This window comes from Equus caballus, chromosome 17 (genome assembly GCF_041296265.1).
Source record: "Equus caballus isolate H_3958 breed thoroughbred chromosome 17, TB-T2T, whole genome shotgun sequence".
In the NCBI taxonomy this organism is placed as follows: domain Eukaryota; kingdom Metazoa; phylum Chordata; class Mammalia; order Perissodactyla; family Equidae; genus Equus; species Equus caballus.
In genome coordinates, this window is record NC_091700.1 from 43,732,206 (window position 1) to 43,746,743 (window position 14,538).

The window sequence follows — 14,538 nt, forward strand, 5'->3', positions numbered from 1 at the left end:
TTTTTTTTCAAGAATGCAAGGATGGTTGAATATCAGAAAAATCGATCAGCACATTTCACCACATTACTACACTAAAGAAAAAAATCCATTGATGCAGAAAAATCAATTGCTAATTTTCCATACACATTTGCTATGAAAACTCCCAGATAACTAGGAATAGAAAAAAACACCTCAGTTTAGTAGTGGTTCTTGACCCAAATCCTAAAGCACACACACAGTGCTTTCGATAAAATTTAGATTTTTGCCGATAAGTTTAGTAAAAAAAAGAGGCTATTCTGCTATTAATGCTACAGTTCAACATGGAACTAGACGTCCTGACTAATTAAATAAAAATTTTAAAAAAGCTATAAGATTAAGAATAGAGATGACATTATTACTTATAGGTGGTATCTATACTAACATACAAAACCTCAAAGAGTCACAGAAAGACCCATGCAACAAATAAGAAATTTTAAAAGGGTTTCTGGATAAAATATCAACAGGCAACATCAATAGTGTTTTCCTATACCAGCAGTAAATAATTAAAAGTAGTTTTGAAAAATAAGATACCATTTACAATAACAATAACAACAATGAAATATTTTATAAATTGTCTAGGAATTACAAAGAATAATAAAGGATTCAGAAATCCTTTAGGGAGATAATTTAAAAAATATACTGAAGAAGATTGTGTCAACTTGAAAAAAATTAAGCAATAACTAACACTGTGAAGTTATTAATTCTCCTCAAATTACTCTATACCAGGCATCAGTAAACTAAGACCTGAGGATCACATCCAGCCCACCATCTCCTTTTGTAAATAAAGTTTTATTGGAACACAGCCATACTCTTTGTTTATGTATGTCAAAGATGTTTTTGTTCTATAATAGCAGAGTTGAGGAGTTGCAACACAGACTATTTGGTCTGCAAAGTCTAGCGTACTTACTATTTGGTTTTTATAGAAAATGTTTTATCAATTTATCCTTGATTTATCCACTTAATACTATTCCATGGAAAATATCCTCAGTATTTCTTGGTCAAATGGGCAAACTTACTTTGAAATTATATGAAGACTAAATCCATATTAGTTAAAGATACTTCTAAGAAAGATAGTGCAGGTTGGCCTTATCAGAATAAGACACATTACAAAGCTACTTTAATTGAAACAGTGTGTATTGCGCAGGAACAGACAAAAAGACTAATGCCACACAACACATGCAGATCCAGGTATTATGGGAACAGACAGAAATGCCATCACAAATTAGTGAGAAGGAGGGCTAATTTAGTAAACGCTTTTGTTAAAGGTGATCACTGTGTGAATAAAGTATGCTTGAACCCCTTCCTCACAACATTACCCCATCCACAGAGATAACCTGCAAAATAATTAAAACTGAAATATGGGAAAGTAAAACTTTCATAAAACTCAGTAGAGACAAATGAAAAAAAACTCAGGAAAATAATTTTGGGACTTTAGGATGGTGTACAGCTTTCGAAATAAGACTCTTAAAGTACAAAGTGAAAGTAAGATCAAATTATAAGATAAAGAGGGAGATCGATGGATTTGTCAACATTTTAAAAAAATTCCTTTTAACAACGTATATCGTGAAAAAAGTTAACAGATTTATGATAAACTATAAGAAGGCTTTTGCGAAATCTATAATCAACAAAGCATTTACAGCTAGAAAAAAAGCAATACCTGTAAATCTGCAAGAAAAAACATAAGTGAAAATGACAAAGGTATCAAATAAGAATTTTCAGAAGGGAAACTGAAAAAACAAAGTGTGTGAGAGAGGTTCATTTTCAATAGAAATCAGTGATATCAAATTCAATTAATGATGAGATACTACTTTATGCCCACTAGATTGCAAAAATTAATTAAGTTGGATAATATCAAGTGCTTATTGGAATATGGGGAAAGAGGAGCCACCATGGTCTGCTGTGCGGACTGTCAGTTGGTGCTTCCCTTTAGAAGAAGAGTGTAGCTATATTCAATGAAATGAAGTGTGTGATATACTATGACCCTGCAATCCTATTTCTGGATAAATAGAGCAGTTCTGGTACAAGTGCGGAAGAGATATCTGTAAGGTTATTCCTTTCATCATTGTTTGCAATATCAAAAGGTGAAGTGATGTCACTAGAAGAAAAGATAATAAATGGTGTTTTTTGCAGAGGATGGAAACCATAGAGCAGCTGGAAGAAATGGATTAGATCAACATCTACCAACATGAATAGATTTCACATAGATTGAACAGAATAAGAGTACAGCACTGGATCATTTTGAAAAATTAAAAAATTTCCCACAAGACTAATTATTTTCGAGGATACGTCTTGAGAATAAAGGCATGATAGATGGGTTGGAAAGACATACACTAAATCCACAAGAGAAGGTATTCAGAGTGAAGGGGAATGACATCAAAAATAGTAATAACAACAACAAATATAAATTAAAAAAACAAATGAGGGTCTTCGTGGCCTAATAATGATAGTTTGCTATGAACTGAGAGAGCCACCTGAAATAAACATTGATTGTACCTTGCAACCCCCATAGAGAAAGGGCAGCTTTCTCAGTGACAGTGATACTAGACAGCAACCACATTGGACTTGGCGGCAAAAGTCCTTTGCAATTTCTGACATTGGAAGAACTTGAAAAGGAGCAGGAGACGGCATAGTTAGCTGGGATCTAGAAAATGACAAAGGTGTAATATATACAAGATGGACAGGGACAGTAATTGGGCCTTCAAGAACAACTTATGAAAACCAATTATCCAGTCTTAAAATAGAATGTAGACCTTAACAGCCAAAAGCACTTTTTGCTTTAAGATCTCTAAGCAAAAGTTTTATAAACGGAGTAAACAGCTCTAGTGGAGCAGTGGACTCAGATGCCGTCACCGCCTCAAGGTTTCTTAGCTCAAATTTTGATTTAGGGAAAGAAAGCAGTAATTTACCAGGATTGCTCAGCCCTGACAGCTTTCCAGGTCTTGGTGATTACATTTAGAGAAAAGACACATAGAAACACTCATAAACACACACATTTCCTTTGAGTGAATTGTTTTCTTTTTTCATATTTACTTTAGCTTTTGAAAATTGAGATGTGCTTTAAACAAACAGAGCTCTGGTCTGATCACTCTTGTCCATTTGAGTAGTAGTATGGAATCTGATAAACAAAGAAAAAAACTGACCTTGAATTCAGTGCCTGCCTGGATTTTGGTGCGTCTGCCTTGCACGTTCCTTCCTAGGGGCTAAGAAAGACCTCAGCATGCCCAGCATCCCCAAAATTGGCTGGTTTCACTTCTCAGCAAATTGCCACATTTGCTGATTTTCTTTAGGGGACTACTAAGTCCTGAAATGTGACTTTGAACCAAAATAAATCAATTCATTTTGTTCTAAGGATTTTTAAAATTTTAATTCAGTATTTGAATAAAATCATCTTTTGAAAGAGCAACTATCAACTCTGAAAAGCAATTGATGGCTTCATTAATCTTTTCTTGGGAAAACCTTAGTTGTAAGGCTGTAACATCCTCCGTAAGGAGAATTTAACATAGCAATATTTCATAAGCAGCCTTTTTATTGTCAGATCATTGCCTGATTTAAACATAAAAAACACATGTTGAAAAAAAACCCAACTCTACCTCCACTGCTAATAACGTCTATAAAAAAACAAATTGTATGACAAGTAGGAAGATAGAGCATCTGGCTGGGGATAATGAAGAGTCTGTCAAGCAAGATTTCATAGGGAGGGAGCTAGTGAGCATCAGAGACTGGAAGGATAAGTATGTTTTTGCAGGTGGGACAGGGGCATAATGAACAGAGGGTAAAGGATATTTAGAGGTACGAGAGAGACCCGCAAAGTTTTCTACTGTGATTGCAGTTTAAAATATTGACTTTCATGTGAGTTTGGGATATGGTTAAGATAAAGCACAATGGTGACTCCAAGTCATAAGTCTGCATCTTTAAATCCAGGAAAAAAAGAAAAAAAATATATATATACATATGAGTAATGTATATATATTGCTCATCATTATAGAAAACACTTTGGGGATGTGTATCTTATAATCCTACTATCTTAACTCCAGTTCCCTAGAAAAGAGAGACTGAGGCAAATCTTACAAACCAATTTCTATTAAAGAATGCAACTCTCGGGGGCTGGCCCCGTGGCTGAGTGGTTGAATTCGCACGCTCCACTTCGGCGATTCAGATCCTGGGTGCGGACATGGCACGGCTCATCAGGCCATGCTGGGGCGGCGCCCCACATGTCACAACTAGAAGGACCCACAACTAAAATTACACACCTATATACCAGGGGGCCTTGGGGAGAAAAATAAAATCTTAAAAAAAAAAGAATGAAATTCTAGGATTGCAACAGCAAGGAAGTGAGACAGGGAAGGAGTAAAAGCAAATACAAGGTGGTATGTTACTGTGACAGTCCTGCAAGAGACCCAGCTGGTTGCTTTATTACCTATAAGGTCTCTGGAGAGTCCATAGGGAGCCACCTTGCCTGAGAACAATTCTTGGGGAAAAGAGGCAGGAGTAAGGAAGGGAAAGGAATTTATCCATCAGCTCTGTCATCTCCTGTTCCTTTGGGGTCAAAGTCTGGATTATTTTTCCTGTTTCATTCTTCCACCTCATTTATAGAAATTATATCCTTGCACACTCTTTGCCATGTGACTTTGTAGTCCTCCAACTGGGTTGGGCAGTTTATTTTCCCACTCCTCTGATGTTGGCCTTGGAGACCCTTATGCCAGGTGGCTCACTGAGTGTTACTGCTTGACTGATAAAAAACATGACAATGGAATGCTTTGGCAAGATTTTCCACAGGATAAGGCCTGGATCACAGAATTCCAAGCTGTAAATAGGTTCTGAGCAAAGAGGAATCCTCCTCAGTTTAGTTGTACCCACACATCTGAAAATCATTGTGGTCAGGAATTTGGGGAAGAAGTCTGCCAGCCAGGGCTCAGATGTGCTTGTCTGAGAGAGTAGCTGACGCAAATAGACCTTGCAGATGGAGGGAAAAGTGCAGGCAGTGGAAGTGAACTGGGGAAGATAGTAGTTAGCCAGCAAGCTGAAGGAAAATGTTGTCAGGATGGAAGGGTGGGAATGGGTTGGACAACCTCAGCCAGCTGGAGTAAAAGAGTATTCTCTCTCACAGGTAAGACTGTCCCTCCATTGCCTCATTAGTCCACATACTCCTGTCCTCTTTATAACTTTATACCAAAGCTGTCTCTGAGATTGAGCAGCTAGACAGCCTATCTTAGTGGGTATAATCACAGACTTGGGAATCACACAGATCTGGGTTCACATTCTGACTCCTTTTCTGTGTAATTGTGAGCAATTTTCTAAATTTCTATAAGCCTTTGTTTCTCATCTATAAAGTTAAGATAATGAAAGTCATTACTTCACTGAGCCATTGGGCAGGGATAAGGATAAATGATTTAGTGCATGTTTTGCAGTCATTTGCACTGTTGGATGAGAGATCCTCCACCTCCTAGGCCCATGGTAGCATTGCACGTCTCAGCTTTTTGTTGGTTGAGTGGGACCATAGACCTTATACTGGCCAACGAGTCGTGAATAGAAGAGACGGGCGTCATTTTACGGCTGGTACAAGACCCTTAAGGACCCCTTTCCCTCTGGCATAATGTTGAAATGTTCAAGATGCTGGCTGCTCTGTTAATTTGGCTCCCTAAATAACTACTACAGTCAAAATCCCATTGCTGATCTGCAGTGTACCTGTAGTGTGAGGAAGTCATAAACTTTCATTGTTATAAGCCACCAAGATCTTTGATGGTGTTAGTTACAGCACCATAACCTGTCCTTTCCTGATATAGCATGAAAGTACTTGATAAAGCTTCTGGCACCTAGAAAGTACTCAAAAATATAGTTATTAAAATGAGAATCTTATTATGGTTCAATTAGGCATACTCGAAAGGTTTTTTGTTTTAATGTCTTATCATTAGTCAGAAGGAAATAGGAAGGAGAAAGATCTGAGTATCTGTGGAATTTTGAGATTTCTTTTTTTTTAATCATTAATGTTATGATCATTATGAATAAGCATACAGGTAGATCTTTATTGCACATGAAATTATCTTATAAAAGTCTGAAAGTTTTTAGACAAGTAATTGCGTGAGAAGTTTATGCAGAAGCTTAAGTATAAATGCATGTCAATTTCCTCTCCTAATTTAACACCTATGATCATTTCTACCTGGTTGTTTACTTGAATGATAACTCCAGGTAATACACTGAGTATTCATTCAAGGGCTATTATAAAAATAACAGGACAAAAGATGAGAAAGCCTACCATTACCTTTCTTAAGGTGACATTCACGCTGTTGCTTAGAGCCGTCTCCAAATGCCAGTCATGGATGTGCTGGATCAGAATCACCTGGGGAGTTAAATGGAAAAAGTTTTTATTTAGAAATAGCTTTCAATCTACACAAAACTTGCAAGATTAATACACAGAACTCCTGTATTCCTTTGGGAGGATTTACTAATTTTTAATATTTTCCACATTTCCTTCATCTCTCCTGAGACCATGGATATTCTTTCAAGTTACCACTGTACATTTAATCAAGTTCTAAGGATTTAACATTGATATAGTATTTTTATCTAGTCTACAATCCTATTTAGTCCAGAGTCCAATTTTGTCAGTTGTCTTAATGATGCCCTTCAGGGCTTAATTTTTCCTCCAGCACAGAATCCAGTCCAGGATTTTGTACTGAATTTAATTTCCATGTCTCACTAATCTCCTTTCATCTGGAATATCTTCTCAGTCTTTCTTTGTCTTTTGTTGCATTGAAACTTTTGAAAAATACAAGTCAGTTAATTTATAGAATGATCCTCATATTATGTTTGTTTCATGTTTCCTCATAATTAAATTTAGGTTATGTATCCCTTGCCAGAATACTACAAAAGTGATGTGTGCCTTTCTCAGGGCATCACATACAGAGGTGCTCAGTACCCATCTGCTTCTCCTTGGTGATGTTAATTTTGATCACCCAGTAAAGATTTTGTCCAGTTTCTCCGCTGGATAGTTACTATTTTTCCTCTTGCAAATGACAAGCAATTTATGGGTAAGTACTTTAAGATTATGCATATACCCTACTCCTCATCAAGCGTTACACCTTAGATTTAACAATCATTGTTGATTCTAGCCCCCCCAAAACAATCTCCACATTTATCATTTGGTCTTCTATTAGTAGGAGTAACCCAATGTTCTTTTCTGTCTGTGTATCTATGTATGTATCCACATTTATTTCTATGTATCTATGTTCTATCTCTCTATCTATCGTCTATCTTCAGTATCAGTATGGATTCATGAATTCCTATTTTATTCAGTGGATTATAATCTACATTTATTCTTACTTATTTTGATGCTCAAATTGTCCCAGCCTTGGCCAGTAGGAGCCCTTTCCAGCTGGCCAAGCTGGCTGGTATGTCTTTTTGGCGTGTTCCTGTTGTATGTTTGTGTGTTTGTTTGTGTATGTGTGTTCTGGCAACCCTTCTTTACTTTCTTGCAAGGCAAGATGTTCCAGGCTAATCTTGTATTTACCCTTCCCCAGGCTTGGATTTATACATCCCAACCCTAAGCTAACTGAATTAAATGTCAGGGAGTATAGCCCAAATATCTGTATTTTTAGAGAAAAGCTCCTAAATGGCTCTAAATAGTTCTGATGCTGTATGAATACTGATATTATTTGATAAAAGGATTACAAAATGCCTCATAATTGTGTTGATGATCAGATTCCCTGGCCTTGATGGGTCTTTGATTTTTTCAGGACTCTGTTTTACAATTTCAGACCATCAAAATTACACCCAATTACCCTCAGGAAATGTCACGCTACTCACTGGTCAAAATTGTGACAAAGTGGTTCTGTCTTCAGTGTTCTCCTTTGAGCCTTAATCCCACCTTCAGACACTTAGTGCTTTCTTGCTGTCTTAGTTCTTCCGCTCCATCGTTTGACGGCACAAGAAAGGCTGAAAGGATTTCAGGTAGGGGAGCTGGTTGTTGGACATCAGGTTGATTCATTCAGTTTGTCAACAAACGTTTATTGATTCGTCTGAAACTTGAACTAGCTCGGATTATTTTAAAAATGTGCATGAAATCAAGCATCCTCTTTATTTACATGGGCTGGGTGGCAAAGAGCAACAGAATTCAAAACTTGCTACTTTCATTATTTCTCTCTATCCCTTGCTCTTGGTCTGTGTGCTTAGGTGTTTGTTACTGAAGAAACAACGTAAAATGAGTAGCCATTGGTAATTAACTCTTGGCTAAAAGGTTAACCCATACTAAAATTTGAGTGTGAGCTAAAGAGCCCCCATCTTCTGGCATATACATTTGTATGTATGACTTTCTATTTGGTTCCTCTGCAAATACTCCATTAGTGAACTTTTGTACGTATTTATTGACTAGAGATAAGGGGCAGGTGTATGAAAGAAGGACGCACCGGTCCTGAGTGTGGAAGGCGGTAGAGGTGAGGCAGGCATTAAATGCTTAAGACAGATGGATGAAAAAACAAACAGCAAAGTAAATCCCTGTGTCCAGAGAGAAGGTAGAACAAAAGTAATGAGAGGAAAAGGAATCCTCATGGGAGTCGCCGCTGAAGAAGAAATGTTTGATATGAGAAATTAGAAGGCAAACAGAACCTTCCTTGAAAGCCTACTGGATATCATAGATTCGTGATGTGGAGCCTCAGGAAAACCAGGAGTGGAGTGCTGCCTAGATAGAAGGCTGGGGGGATGAGACAGAGGAACTATTGCATTGTATGGCCAAAGGATCTGAAAGACGTTTCCTCTAGATTTAAAGCATAGAACAGACTTCTCAGAGAGTCACTCTGGTTTCAGGGGTCTACAGTGAGAGGCTCAAATGCAGAAAATCCCTAAGCGAGATGTATTTCTTGCTCTGAACTCAGTGGATTGCTGTGATGACTTGCCTGTGTGTAGCCTGAGCAATCCTCAGAACTGGAGACAAAAGCTTTGTTACACTGAAGCCTACACAGTCACAGTTGTCAAATGGCCACCCTGGGGAACCAGGGAGTGTGCAGATCTATTTGATCCTATTTCTTCTTTAAGCCTCTTTTCAGTTGACTGTAGTAGAGCTTCCTGAGCCACGACTCATGCAATGAAATGAAAGTTCCATTCACAGCAGCATCAAAAGGTAGGTCCTTTAACCACCTGCAGATCTGTCTCTCTCGACCATTTCCCTGTCATGGAAACACATGGCACTTTTCTTTCCATCCCAATGCCTGCAACACCCCCCTGCCCCCCAAGCCGACCCTCACTGCCCAGCTCTGGCGCGGATGAGGCAAGAGCAGAAAAACAATCGACCTAGATGCAGATGTTGCTAGGAAATGTGTGAAAGGTAGAGGGACACCTGGACAGGGAACACGGGGATGTGCTCCAGAGCATCTTTGTTGCTGTGATCTGGGGCAAAACTACAAAGCTGGTCAGAAGAGAGGAGGATGCCAGGTGGCTAAACGAAGTCAGTTGCGGGTGGGTCAAGTTCAGCAGAGCTCCTGAAAAATTGAGGTCTTTCTACCTGCAGGCAGTTTGGAGAGCAAGTAAATGCTTTGCTGATCTGGTTAGAGACTCAGCTTTAGAGAAACTTGGAGGGCAAATGCCATGGTGAGGGTGTCATTTCGCAAAGGTAGAGTTTTGAGAAATTTAATGTTCCTATCACACAGTTATAACTCTTCCTTCACAGTAAATTAAATGAACTCATGTTTTCTGAAAATAAACCAAAAAATAATTTGTAGATCATTTTTTGATAAATAATAGCAGTCGTTAGAAGAGATGAAATGCGGAAAAGTACACTACTTAATAACAGAGCGCAGCGAACTTGCTTGCGGGTTGGGAGATGGCAGCCTGCAGGATCGATGTGCTCTTAATCACGGTACGTTTGGTCCTTCAGGCTCAGGGAGGAGGGTTTGTTTTCTGTGTTTTGCTGAATTGCACAATTCCCCTTAAGAAAAACAGCAGCAACAAACAAATCAGTTATTGAAAGCCCCAGCTAACAGCATTGCTTGAATAACTCACTGTTCTTTCCACTTATGTGTCCAAATGGCCCGAGTCCCCGTGACTGGCAGCACCAGGGTCCCTGGGTCAGGTAGCACCTCCCCTCCCAGCTCTGTCCTCCCAGCCCCTCGCTCCCAGCAGGAGCCCTTTCAAGTCACAGGCTGAGTCTCACGTCCATGACCTCACCTCGGGTGGAGAGACAGAGCTGTCTCCTAAAGAGATTGTTGGGATTTGTGGCATTTGCTTTGAGGATCCTCTGAACAAAATGCCAAGGGGACTGATGCACCACGAATCACAGAAATGAGCTTTATAATCATGTATTGGTTTTTATTCAGAGAGCATCTGTATTTAATGTTAGCATTTGACAAATATTTCCTATTGCTCTGCTCACTCATCACAGATGCAGGCGACGGCTGCTCTTGAGGGACAGCTCACCCCTTGGTAGCCGCTTCTTCGCTCCTAGAAACAGGGTCCAGGCATGTTCCCTGGAGGAGAGACAGTGGGTGTCATCAAATGCGCAAGGAATGAGGTCAAGAGCGGTTTACACTTATCAGAGGCCTTCACCCTATGTGCTTAGAAGAACAGAAAAAAATATTAGAAAAGAGAGCAACTTTAAGAGAGACACAAGTATCTGTTCAAAGCAGATTCATGTTGGGGGTGCTTCACTTTATGTGCACAAGTCTGTGTCATTGGAACACAACAGTCTTCACTGATCTTTCTGTTTGTGCCAGTCTCTAGAGCAGCACTGTCCCACAGGAATATAATTTGAGCCACATATGCAATTTTAAATCTTCTAGTAGCCACATTAAAAAAGTGAAAAGAGGGGCCGGCCTGGTGGCGCAGCGGGTAAGTGCGCACGTTCCCCTTTGGAGGCCCGGGGTTCGCCGGTTCGGATGCTGGGTGTGGACATGGCACCGCTTGGCAAGCCATGCTGTGGTAGGCGTCCCACCTATAAAGTAGAGGAAGATGGGAATAGATGTGAGCTCAGGGCCAGTCTCCCTCAGCAAAAAGAGGATTGGCAGCAGTTAGCTCAGGGCTAATCTTCCTCAAAAAAAAACAAAGTGAAAAGAAACAGGGAAAGTTAATTTTAAAAATATATTTTCTTTAACTCAAGGTTCCCCCAAATACTATCATTTTAACATGTAATCAGTATAAAAATTATAAATGAGACATTTTACATTTTTTATACCATGTCTTTAATATCTTTATTAAAGATATTAAAGTGTCTTTACACTTACTTTTCTGTTTAACTTTTGTTTTTTTTTTCTGAGGAAGATTTGCCTTGAGCTAACGTCTGCTGCCAATCTTCCTATTTTTGTGTTTGAGCCGCTGCCACTGCATGGCTACTGACAGACAAGTGGTATAGGTCTGCGCCCAGAAACTGAACCCAGGTTGCCAAAGTGGAGTGCACCAAACTTAACCACTAGGCCACTGGGGCTGGCCCCTATGTAACTTTCTATCACAAGTACGTATTGCTAATCCCCTTATTCAACATAATTTCTAATGGTTGTATGTTATTACATCACAGAAAAGTATTGTACTTTTCTACTTCCATATTTTTGGACATGGAAGTTTTTTATATTGGGCCATTATTATAAATGACATGGTACTTAGCATTTTTGTGTAAAAATAGTTTCAGTTTTATGATTATTTTCTTAAGCTAGATTCACAAGAATAGAATTACCTTTTAGATCTGAAAAAAACCTAATGCCAAAAGTTTGTACTATCTAAATTTCCATTGGCAATCTATGAGAGAGCTCCTTTTATGTCACTACCTATAAATAAAAGAAAGATGTTAAAATTCCTCAAAGCCTTAAATCACTTATAAGACGGGAAAAATCTGAGAAAGATAGTGAATGACAGAATTCTTTTTCCTCGTTTGCCAGTCAGAAATTAGATAGGTGCCCCTGGAGATTGAAGTCAGGAAGGGAAAGAAAGAGAGAGAGAGAGAGAGAGAGAGAGAAAGAAACAGACAGATAAAGCAAGAAAGTTAGACCTTGATGTAGGAAGGTGTGCGTGTCATTTTTTATTCTTATGTGCCAAGTCCTGGGCAGGGGCAGGGGGAGATGAAGGAATCTTACTTCCCTTTAAATTTGGCGATCCAAGAGTGAAAGAGATGAAGGCCACCGTTGGGTGTCTTTTTGCTCTGACAGGTACCTCTTCACATAGAAGCATCCTTGAACGATGACAATCCCTTAGAACAGAGACGGCTGCATGCACCACCTGGGCAGAGGGTCTGAGTGTACCGCCATCTGAATTCTCCCTGACTTCAGTGGGATGTGAGAAACTGCTAGATGTTTCCCTTGGCGGCAAAGAGTGGTTTGAATGAGACACTGAGAGCAGGAAGGGCCCAGGAGTGACCAGAAGGTCATGGCTGGGAAATGCCTCTGTGAATAGCAGTGTGGACAATACACTTATGATGGGGGAAGTGGTTTTCCACAGATTAGAAATTAGGAGTTGCTAGTGGCTTCAACAAAGCCATAATAGAGCAGATCAAGACAGTGTGGACTCCCTACCAATGTTACACCCTGCAGGAGAAGGACTTTAGGATAAAACAATCCTGGAAGAAACAAAGTTTTGAACCCAAAATGATTAAGAGATCACTGGATTTAACAGACTTCACTTGGAATTGAGTCAATTAAATATTGTGCTGTCAGTGGAGGTGGGTAAAAATAGAAATTTAATCTGGTTGTAAAAAAACCCCACAAGTTTACCTTTTGCAAAATAAAAGGAGAGGAAGTGAAATATTCAGTTGTTAAAGTATGCATTATTTCTGTACTTTTTGCAATGGCTCTATTTTTCAGAGGTGAAACAAAAACGAATGACTTAGATCGTTCAAACACTGCAGAATTGCATGTAACTCCCAATGGTGATTACTTCTTTTTGAGAAATATAGATAGTAACCAAACACAAGTTATTTCAGCTGTCTGTATTTGACATGTCATGTCAGCTCAATCAAAAGTTTCTGTTTTTCTTGAAAAATAGTTTCATTTATCTCTTTTGGTGGCAAAACAAACCAAGAAGAGTTTTCAACAGGAACAGGATGTGGAAGCTTGCTGAGGCAAAATAAGCTGAGTATGAGGTTCAGAAAACTATTAACAGGAGAGTTATCTTCCTTGAAAATCATCATAATCGAGATGCTCTGTATGCGTCTCGTTTAAGTGACAAGAAATTGGTAGAAAATATGGATGTGGCTCAACACAGCTTCCATTATTTGTTGACAATTTACTTAGGTGATTTAAGTATTGAATGACTATTTGTGGGGGGCTAGGTCAACATCCACATCACCATCATTACACAGAAGTACAATCAAGTGGACATTCAAGTAAGTACAGTATAGAGTGTGGCAACAAGTAAAATATTTTACTTTTTCCCTGTCGTTTGCTCTCAGCAAATGATAATGTTGATAAGTGGTGAGTTGTGGAATTTTAGAGGAGGGAGGCGCGTCAGAACATCTAGTCTAGTGACTTTCAACCTTTCAGATCTAAGAGCACTTTTATAACAAATATTTTGTAACTCTCTTGTACTCCCCTAAAATAAAATTCGTAGGTAAGTAAGTTATATACCCACACAACTAAAAATACCCTAACTATAAGTGTGACATAAGATGCAAGTGATTCATGATGATATGCATTTCAATATATAAATTCACAGGTGTGATGCTCCAATCTAGAAGACAAACTGAAGTAGCCAGAGGCTGGTGCTACTTACAAGGGATAAGTTTAGATTAAAAGAAGAAGATCAGGAGCTATCCTGTACAAGCAGAAAGAAAAATGCAAGCCCAGAGGTACAGGTGGATATATATTGGAATTGAAACTAGTAGGACCAGTATATACTAAAACTGTGCAAAAAACATTTTGCTTTTATATGCAAAACAGAGTTAGGTTCTAGGCTAATTAATTATAATAAGGCTTTTCACCTACCTCAATGTCAGAGGGACATTAGAAAGTCATGCAGGATGCAGGATAATTCGTGGTTGTCCCAGACTGCACTAAAAGTATTGCAGGATATCCAGCATCCCTGTCCACATTTGTTAAATGACAGTAGCACTGCCTGGGCATAATGCAGACCCTTGACTCAAACTCTAAGGGTGAGAAAAGGAGAGGAACACTGGAAAAATGAAATTCAAATCTCCTGCCAGCCCAGCAGAGTGAGGCTCAAAAGAGAAATGAAGCTGAGTGATTGAGGTAAAGGAAGTTATATTGCTTACACATGGAAGTTTATGGACTGAGATGCAGATTTTCACACAAAATTGGAAATAAAGCCTTCAAGTTGAGTATAAAGTCCTGTAGAGTTGGGCTTAAGTCAGCATTTCTAGCTTTATTTGTCCTTCCCATTTTTTGTTTCCTATATTTTATTTAGACTAGTCTGCTCACAATTCCCTGGTCATGTTTCCCTGCTCCTGCTGCTTCATTGACCCTTCTCCCTCTGCCTAGAAAGCATTCCTCCAACATCCTCGTGCCAAAATGCTACCTGCTTTTCAATACCTTCTCAAATGCCCAAATCCTACCAGCTTTTCAATACCTTCTCAAATGTCATCTGTTTTTGTTGGCT